The sequence below is a fragment of the Sinocyclocheilus rhinocerous genome, unplaced genomic scaffold (genome assembly GCF_001515625.1).
Source record: "Sinocyclocheilus rhinocerous isolate Xijiao unplaced genomic scaffold, SAMN03320098_v1.1 scaffold208, whole genome shotgun sequence".
Classification (NCBI taxonomy): Eukaryota; Metazoa; Chordata; class Actinopteri; order Cypriniformes; family Cyprinidae; genus Sinocyclocheilus; species Sinocyclocheilus rhinocerous.
The window spans coordinates 7,817-18,274 of NW_015650085.1; the positions used below are offsets into that span (position 1 = coordinate 7,817).

Sequence of the window (10,458 nt, forward strand, 5' to 3'; positions counted from 1 at the left end):
TCTCATCATCTCATCTCATCTCATCTCATCTCATCCCCCCTCCCCCTCCCTCTCCCTCTAATCACACAGATATTTTATTATACAGCAAGTGGTGAGATATTTGTGCATCCCCTTAAATTCCTTAAAAACAATAGGAACCGCTGTCTAATTGATCCCAGCTCAGGCAGGTTTCCAGAGCTGTCCTGGTGTTCAGACACTGAAAAACAAAAGCACATGTATTGGGACTTCAAACAGGTGAGCAAATAATTACACCCCAAACATTGATAGGGTGCTGTGGTATATTACAATCTAAACATTGCTTGGAAAAAAAAAAAACATATTCTTGTTTGTTTTCAGGGACAGGCTATACAGAACAGAGAAACCAAACGCTGTCTGGAGATCAGCGCTGATCAGACAGGAAGGTATGAAAATAATGTTTTTCTTCTGCAGAAACCAACACTGGAAGATACAGAATATAATTCAGGACTTTTGAAATGCAAGATATAATCAATTTATATAAACGCAGAAACATCACAGAAAGTCTTAGTAGTAAAAATGTGAATGTAGCTATGAACTGAAGGAGATTAGTTGCTAAAAAATAGCATGAAAGTATTATATGGCTGATGAGAAAGTAAAAATAAAATTGAGACCAAGAAAGAGGATTAAGAGAATAATAATAATGTCATATTGCAGTTCAAATAGAATAAAAAAATAAAACATTTAACTTGCATGTCATGTGACCATTCAACTGCATCAGAGAACCATGAAATCTCAGGGGATACTTCAAGTGAATATCTATAGGGGTTCGGCTGACAAAAATGTTTGTGAACCCTTGATATAGAGCAAGAGAACTTATATTAGCTTAGTTACATATATTAGTAATAATTCTAACGTTTTTTAATAGTTTATTAAATCAACTATTCACATCCTTTTCAATATACTACGCAGGGAAATAAGTGCCAGTTTCAGTTTTTCAGAAGTAGTTTTTTATGTAAAGCATATGTGAGTTCTCTCTTTCAAACAAAAATGGAGTAATTAAAAGCCACAGTGAATGGGGATGGGGCTTGTTATCTCAGAATGTCAATGTTTATTAAAGCTATTTAGTTCAACCAAAAAAAAAAGATCCTTTCATGATTTACTTAGACTCACACACAAATGGACTGATGTTTTCCATACAAAACAACATGCAAATGGAAAGCTTCAAAAAGGACAGAATTAGTGACTTGTGTATGGGTCTTCTAACGCCATATGATTGCTAAGTGTGATGAAGAGGTCAGCGTTCAAGTTGTTATATAGTGAAAGTCTTGATTTGCACCATAGCACTCCTTTGAAATCTGTGTGGAGTCCTGAATCTGTGATGTTTGTCTATGTAAATATAGATTCATGTCTAGGCTTTATCCCTTTTGTGAATCTGTATGTTACGTTTAATAAAGAAATGTAATCAATACTGAAGTCGTTGCATGCAAACCTTTTGCCACAGTGCCTAGCGTCAGTGATGCTACACTTTCACACAACTGTTACAAGCGTGACAGGACCAATGACAGAATAAGGGAAAACAGAAAATGCCAGTCTTGTCTGTCGCTGTCTATATGAGTTTGATGAGGAGGGAAATTCAAACTCAAGAGAAGCAGCTCCACCAAGTCCAGCAGAACGTCTCGTTACACAGCGCACTTCTGCTCAACAAGCTGGACAAACTGGAGGCTCATGTAAAAGCAGCGGGTGAGGTACTAATATATGTTTTCCTTCAATGTTGTTTTAGATTTTAAATACTTGATGAACACAAATTCTTGCAGAAGAGAGAAGCCCCAAAGTGAGAAATAAGAGGAAGCCAGCTAAGAAGTTGTTCCCAAACTCAAATTTCTTAAAGCAATGGACTGGAATTTTCTGAGGATGACCAGAGGAAGGCTGAGGATCTCTTTCAGAAATACGGTTATAATGCCTTCCTCAGTGACCAAATGCATCTGGACTGGAACCTCAAAATCTGGATTTTCAAGGCCATTTCTAGAAGTCTTGAGGTATTGATTCTGTCAGGTTCAGAAGAGACCTAGGTTTGAAATGGTCGTTTTTTTTTGGGGGGGGGGGGGGGAAAAAAAGACCTGTGTAAACTGCAGGAAGCAGGATTTATTTGCAGAACCAGAGTGTTTCTTTATAAATTAACAATGTTACAATACTGTCAATAGTGTTACATTCTTATTACATACAGTAATTATTGGTTAATTAAATTAAGGTTAAATAAAATTTCAGTTAATAAATAACATGACATGACAAAAGTTACAATCGAACTTATTTAAAACCAATTGTAACAATTAAATGTTTACATTTTAACAGTTTTGTATTAATTGGATATTTTAGCAAGTCTATTTTTAATTGATAATTTTTATAGTTCTATTCAGCCTGCAGTCAAAAATCTATAGACCTGTTTTTGTTTATGTTCAATAAGTGTTGATGGACTGTGGTGCCTGCCTGGTTCCTTTCACTGAATGATTTTATGAATGATATGATTGATATTTTTAAAAGTGAAAAGCTGTACCTAATGTTTAATTCTTCCACCTCTACAAGGATTCAGTGTCCTGGTTTCCTCCCTCCCAGTCTAGCATGAATCATAAAGATTAAGTGATAAACATCAGACAGCATACATTAGAGTCACAAAACTGTAACCATAAAACATGGACCAGTGACAGCCTCACAGAATAACTGATACCTGAAGAAGGAAAACATCTAGAAAATCTTTAAAAATCTTTCAGAACTGTGATCTTTGCTGTTCTGATCATCATGAGAATAAGCTGTGTGAAGAGTTTGTTTCCAGTCTTGTGTGCCGCTGTGGTGTTTCTCTATATGAGCTCTGTCAAGTGGGAAATCCAAACTCAAGAGAAGCAGCTCCACCAAGTCCAGCAGAACTTCTCGTTACACAGCGCACTTCTGCTCAACAAGCTGGACAAACTGGAAGCTCATTTAATAGCCGTGGGTGAGTTATTAATGTAAAATCTTTTAAAATGTCATAACTTGATGCAGTTGTTGAACACTCTATTTGCAGTCAGTGATTTTTAATAAACGGCCAGATAGCAGGAGGATTACTAAGATAAAGTGAGTAGTTTTTCAACTGTCTGCACCCATGAGGAAACGCTGCTAATTTGGGCTCCCTTTTTAAAAAAAATTTTTTTTTAAACCTCTTTAAAAATATTTTTCAAAAGTACTGAGTGCAACTTTTTTTGAGTCAGTGCACAGTTTTCATGTACATGCACAATATTATTTATAATAATAAATATTAATATCACAATATTATTTAGCACCATTTTGAAGCAACATTATGGGTTTATATCAATGTAATTTAAAGTGATTATAGACAACCAATTTATAAATAGATACACCAACAGAAATTTGTGAATGTCTTTGCTGGTATACCAGAATTAAAGATTCTAACCAATTTTAGTGAACTAAAATGAAGAAAAAAAAATTGCAGAAGAGAACAGCCTCAAAGAGAAAAATGAGAAGAAACCAGCAAAGAAGTTGTTCCCAAACTCATACCTCTTCAAGCAATGGACTGTTGAACTTTCTGAGGATGACCAGAGGAAGGCTGAGGATCTCTTTCAGAAATACGGTTATAATGCCTTCCTCAGTGACCAGTTGCCTCTGGACCGGGAGCTGCTGGACACTCGAGACCACAGGTGAGTTCCAGCGGTTTATGGAAACGCTATGAAATTCAACATCTGTCTTGATGCATTCATCTATTTCTGTAGATGCATTGGCCGTGAATACCCCCACAATCTGCCCACCCTCAGCGTGGTGCTGATTTATCTGGATGAGGCTCTGTCTGTCATTCAAAGAGCCATTTGCAGCATCATTAACAGAACTCCAGCCCACCTGCTCAAAGAGATCATACTGGTGGACGACCACAGCACGAATGGTTTGTTTCGCTCAAAATCTCATCCAACCCTCGTCTCAGAGGCATATTGTTCTCAAAATGAGTTATTAATTCTGGATGTATCTGTTCCACAGAAGATCTGAAAACTTATATCACTTCCATCAATGAGAAGCACCCAGGCCTGGTAAAGTTGGTGACCCATTCAGAGCAGAAAGGACTTTCCCAGGCCAGAATCTCAAGATGGAAGGCTGCCACTGGGGATGTGGTTGCCATTTTGGATGCCCACATTGAGGTCCATGTCAAATGGTGTGAAACTGCTCAGCTGACTTCAGTATTTGGCAATAAATGAAATATTTGCACACCTAGATGGAATTCTCTATCTTAAAACAATATTGCATAGCTTGTGTGAAGTAGTGTTGCTTTAGTATTATTTAGATAGCATGGTGACAATTTAGATTATGAGATCTCCTCATTTTTTAAATTAGGGTGTACAGGAAAAAATAGTGTCGTATGAAGGTGGATGAAATGTTTCTCAAGTACTCTCTCTCTTTTAGGGCAGAGCCTCTGCTTGAACGTATCCAGGCTGACCGTACGCTGGTCCTGAGCCCTGTGTTTGATAAAGTCAATTACTATGACTTGCAAGTGACAAAGTATTTCGCCTCTGCTCATGGTTTTGACTGGGCTCTCTGGTGCAGGTACGTGGGATTCCCACAGAAGTGGTACGATCAAAAAGATCCTTCACAGCCAGGAAAGTGAGTGTGTGTTGTTGGTTTAACATTTTATACTGTCTGTATTCCACCCCAAATGAGAGTGTTTCAGATCCTTCTGTTCGGCCTGTTCTCCAGGAGTCCCTCTGTGATGGGAATACTCGTGGTTGATCGTCTGTTCTTCGGTGAGATTGGGACTCTGGATGGAGGTGTACGGAGGAGAGAATGTTGAATTAAGAATACGGGTAATTCACAAATGCATTGATCATTCTCCTAAAATACTATTTGCTCTAAAATGAAATAGTCGCTAATAAAAAAAATGTAATTAGCAATGGAGGCTTGAGATGAGATTTGTAAGAAATTTGTTCTGTACACAAGAGCGTTTGATAGATAAAAACCTGACAAATGTCTTGCAATAAAACATCTGAAAAATGCATTGAGGTGTTGTAAACATGGTATAAGTGGAATTATTGAATTATTGTTAAATAATGCACGCTTTGTGTCATGGCTGCATTACCACCTCAGTTGTGCATTGTTTTTCAATAATTCAACAGCCCGTTGTCAATTATTTCTTACATCCTATAGTTACATGGTACGCATAGTGCACACTGTTTGAGTTTTTCTTTCATGTGTTTTGGTTCAGGTGTGGCTGTGTGGAGGAAGTATAGAGATTGTACCCTGCTCTAAAATTGCTCACATCGAGAGGGCACACAGACCCTACATGCCTGATTTTAGCAGTGTAATGAAGAGAAATGCCCTCAGAGTGGCAGAAGTTTGGATGGATGAATACAAAATAAATGTGAACATCGCCTGGGGTCTTCCCATACAGGTAGATCCAATTAAAGGAGATTCAGGCAGTCAAATTCTGGATTTTCAAGGCCAGCTCTAGGACTCTTGAAGTGTTGAATCTGTCTTGTTCAGTTTGAGACACCTAAAGTTGTGACTAGGGAGATGTGTGACTAGAGGTTTTGAGGTTTGAAATGTTCATTTGTTTTGGCTCTTTATTATATTTATGATCTGCAAATGAACATGTGTATCTGTTCTCTCCTGTTCCCACAGAACCATGGAATAGACATTGGCGATGTATCGGAGAGAAAGAAACTGAGGGAGAGGCTGAAATGCAAACCATTTAAATGGTATCTGGAAAATGTCTATCCTGAGTTAAATCCAATGCATTTATTAGGTTATGGAGTGGTGAGTGACATACGGTTCACTGTGAAACAAGATGATTGGTTTTACGATTTAATATAATGTCCTTATTTTCTCTATCAAAACAGCTGATTAATGATCTGCAAACACGTTTATGTTTGGATAAAGGACCATTTGAGGAGAACACTCCCATTTTATATCCATGTCATTTAATGGAATCACAGGTAATCCCTTCTCGTCTCGTCTCGTCTCGTCTCGTCTCGTCTCGTCCCGTCCATTCCCTTCCCTTCCCTTCCCTTCCCTTCCCTGCCCTGCCCTGCCCTGCATTTTCAAACTGTATTTTGGGGAATATTTGACACACTCCCGTTTCTCATCACAGATATTTTACTATACAGCAAGTGGTGAGATATTTGCGCATCTCCCTTTGAAAAACAATAGGAACCGCTGTCTAATTGATCCCGGCTCAGGCAGGTTTCCAGAGCTGTCCTGGTGTTCAGACACTGAAAAACAAAAGCACATGTATTGGGACTTCAAACAGGTGAGCAAATAATTACACCCCAAACATTGATAGGGTGCTGTGGTATATTACCTCGCTCCGTTCCCACGGCTCTCGGCCCCGCCCCACTCGTCACAATTACAATCTAAACATTGCTTGGAAAAATGCTTATTCTTGTTTGTTTTCAGGGACAGGCTATGCAGAACAGAGAAACCAAACGCTGTCTGGAGATCAGCACTGATCAGACAGGAAAGTATGAAAAGAATGTTTTTCTTCAGGACTGCAGAAACCAACACTGGAAGATACAGAATATTATTCAGGACTTATAAAATGCAAGATATAATCAATCTATATAAACTTAGCTGAGATGGTTTTGGTCGATGGGATCACAAGAAGGTGATGGAGACACATTTTCCATCACCTCTTTTGTCCACTTTTGACCACTTACATGCTTTCTTTGAGGGGAGGTCTATGGGTGGGGCTTTTTCTGACCTTTCAATCTAATATTGTGTAATAAGCTCATGTTAGTTATATATGAAAGCAAAAAGAGACTATGGAAGATAAGAAAAGCAGCTGCTTTCGTTTCTGCTCTGATAACTGCATAACTACACTGAACACTGTGGGTTTGTGTTAGAATTAGGACTGGTAAGAGATCATTGTGCTTTTTAAATTTTTTCACCTTCAACGCAAACTTACGATTTAATACGGCAAGGTTAAATCCTGTCTGGCTTACAGTTTGGAAACTATATAGATGAATGGAAATTTATGTTTTATGAAGTCATTGTATGTTACTTTAATAAAAAAATAAAAAAAATCATAGTAGTTTGCCCTATTCCTAATAGCCAGCTGTGGGGCATGTTGTCACAGAATGTCAATGTATATTAAAGAAATAGTTCAACCAAAAATTATTCTTTCATCATTCACTCAGCCTTACACAAAATTAGATATTTAGCTGTTGTTTTCGTACAACAAATGTAAATGGAAAGCTCCAAAAAGGACAGAATTAGTTCATATGACTTATTTATGACTTGTGTTTATGGGTCTTCTAAAGCCATATGATGGCTAAGTGTGATGAAGAGGTCAAGGTTCTTGAGTCTGTGGTGTTTTTCCATGTAAATATAGATTCATGGCTTTATCCTTTTTTTGAATCTGTATGTTACATTTCATAAAGGCAATCTACATTGAAGCCGTTGCATGCAAGCCTTCTGTCACAGTGAATAAGCATCAGTGATGCTACACTTTTACACAATCGCAAGCATGACAGGACTAATATGACATTATAACTGTAAATAGCGGAAGATAATCGCCTTTCATCAGACCATGACTACAAAAATAAAAGCTCTCTGCGATGATAGCCACACTAGAGGGTTCAAATCATGAGAATAAGCTGTGTGAAGAGTTTTTTTCCAGTCTTGTCTGTCGCTGTGGTGTTTCTCTATATGAGTTTGATGAGGAGGGAAATTCAAACTCAGAAGCAGCTCCACCAAGTCCAGCAGAACTTCTCGTTACACAGCGCACTTCTGCTCAACAAGCTGGACAAACTGGAGGCTCATGTAAAAGCAGTGGGTGAGTTACTAATGTAAGTTTTGCTTCAGTGTTGTTTTAGATTTTAAATACTTGATGAACACAAATTCTTGCAAAAGAGAGAAGCCCCAAAGTGATACATGAGAAGCCAGCAAAGAAGTTGTTCCCAAACTCAGATTTCTTCAAGCAATGGACTGTTGAACTTTCTGAGGATGACCAGAGGAAGGCTGAGGATCTCTTTCAGAAATACGGTTATAATGCCTTCCTCAGTGACCAGTTGCCTCTGGACTGGGAGCTGCTGGACACTCGAGACCACAGGTGAGTTTCAGCGGTTTATGGAAACGCTCTGAAATTCAACATCCATCTTGATGCATTCATCTATTTCTGTAGATGCATTGGCCGTGAATACCCCCACAATCTGCCCACCCTCAGCGTGGTGCTGATTTATCTGGATGAGGCTCTGTCTGTCATTCAAAGAGCCATTTGCAGCATCATTAACAGAACTCCAGCCCACCTGCTCAAAGAGATCATACTGGTGGACGACCACAGCACGAATGGTTTGTTTCGCTCAAAATCTCATCCAACCCTCGTCTCAGAGGCATATTGTTCTCAAAATGAGTTATTAATTCTGGATGTATCTGTTCCACAGAAGATCTGAAAACACAGATGCATGTTTATATGAGCGCCATCAATGAGAAGCACCCAGGCCTGGTAAAGTTGGTGACCCATTCAGAGCAGAAAGGACTTTCCCAGGCCAGAATCTCAGGGTGGAAGGCTGCCACTGGGGATGTGGTTGCCATTTTGGATGCCGACATTGAGGTCCATGTCAAATGGTGTGAAACTGCTCAGTTGACTTCAGTATTTCTTTTGACTTCAGCTGAGTCAATTACTATGACTTGCAAGTGACAAAGTATCCCATCTATGCTCATGGTTTTGACTGGGCTCTCTGGTGCAGGTACGTGGGATTCCCACAGAAGTGGTACGATCAAAACGATCCTTCACAGCCTGGAAAGTGAGTGTGTGTTGTGTAATATTGCGTCTAAGATAGAAGTGAATTAATGTGAATATAAGTGAATATTGTTCTCAATATTCTTTCACATTGGCAGTCATGGTGTGGATGTGATGTTATTAAATTCTGCTCTAATCAGAGTGTAACAGATCCGTCCTCTTCCTGTTCTCCAGGAGTCCCTCTGTGATGGGAATACTCGTGGTTGATCGTCTGTTCTTCGGTGAGATTGGGACTCTGGATGGAGGGATGGAGGTGTACGGAGGAGAGAATGTTGAATTAGGAATACGGGTAATTCACAAATGCGTTGATCATTCTCCTAAAATACTATTTGCTCTAAAATGAAATAGTCGCTAATAAAAAAATTTAATTGGCAATGGAGGTTTGGGATGAGATTTGTAAGAAATTTGTTCTGTACACAAGAGCGTTTGATAGATAAAAACCTGACAAATGTCTTACAATAAAACATCTGAAAAATGCATTGAGGTGTTGTAAACATGGTATAAGTGGAATTATTGAATTATTGTTCAATAATTGAACCCACAGAACCATGGGATAGACATTGGCAATGTATCGGAGAGAAAGAAACTGAGAGAAAAGCTAAATTGCAAACCATTTAAATCTGGAAAATGTCTATCCTGAGTTAAATCCCATGCATTTATTAGGTTATGGAGTGGTGAGTGACATATGGTTCACTATGAAACAAGATAGTCTTGAGAGATCAGTTGTACAGGAAAAATTATGAAGGATTTGACAATTTAATATGATGTCCTCTCTATCAAAACAGCTGATTAATGATCTGTAAACACGTTTATGTTTGGATAAAGGACCATTTGAGGAGAACACTCCCATTTTATATCCATGTAATTTCATGGGATCACAGGTAGTCTCTTCTCTTCTCTTCTCTGCATTTTTAAACTGCATTTTGGTGAATATTTGACACACTTCACTTTCTCATCGCACAGATATTTTATTATACAGCAAGTTATCCCCTTAAATTCCTTAAAAACAATAGGAACCGCTGTCTAATTGATCCCGGCTCAGGCAGGTTTCCAGAGCTGTCCTGGTGTTCAGACACATTGGGGTCCATGTCAAATGGTGTGAAACTGCTCAATTGACTTCAGTATTTGGCAGTAAACTAAATATTTGTTTAACTAGATGGAATTTGACCTCCACTTTAAAATAAAAAACTACAATCAAAATTGTTATGTATGAGAGTGTATCAAATGTGAACAGTTTCTCAAGTACTCTCTCTCTTTTAGGGCGGAGCCTCTGCTTGCACATTTCTACTCTGACCTTACGCTGGTCCTGAGACCTGTGTTTGATAAAGTCAATTACTATCACTTGCAGATGACAAAGTATTTCGCCTCTGCTCATGGTTTTGACTGGGCTCTCTGGTGCATGTACGAGAGGTTCCCACAGAAGTCATACTATCAAAACAATCTTTCTCAGCCAGGAAAGTGAGTGTGTGTTGTGCAATATTGTGTAAGATGTAAGTGACTCGATGTTAAGTTCTTCTTGCTTCTTGTCGTGTGTTGTGTTCAGCATGTGACAGAGAGTTTTTGAAGTGCGTGCGCGTGCACGAGTTGCGTGCGGCAGACAGAAAAGTGAATAAAGGAAAAAAGAAGCATCCGTTCAAGCTCCCGTGTAGAACTGAGTTTTTTAGCATTCCGTCAGTTTAAACACAACACTGGCGACGAGGATGGCTGAGTTTAGCTTACCGCCAGCATCACCT

At 38.8% G+C, this 10,458-nt stretch overlaps 2 pseudogenes; both read left to right on the forward strand.

Annotated features, from left to right (window-relative positions):
• Positions 1-2,751: 2,751 nt before the first annotated feature.
• LOC107711478 (probable polypeptide N-acetylgalactosaminyltransferase 8) lies at positions 2,752-6,522 on the forward strand (annotated as a pseudogene).
• A 1,047-nt stretch (positions 6,523-7,569) lies between these two features.
• Positions 7,570-10,458, forward strand: part of LOC107711461 (probable polypeptide N-acetylgalactosaminyltransferase 8) — a 10,008-nt pseudogene continuing 7,119 nt past the window's right edge.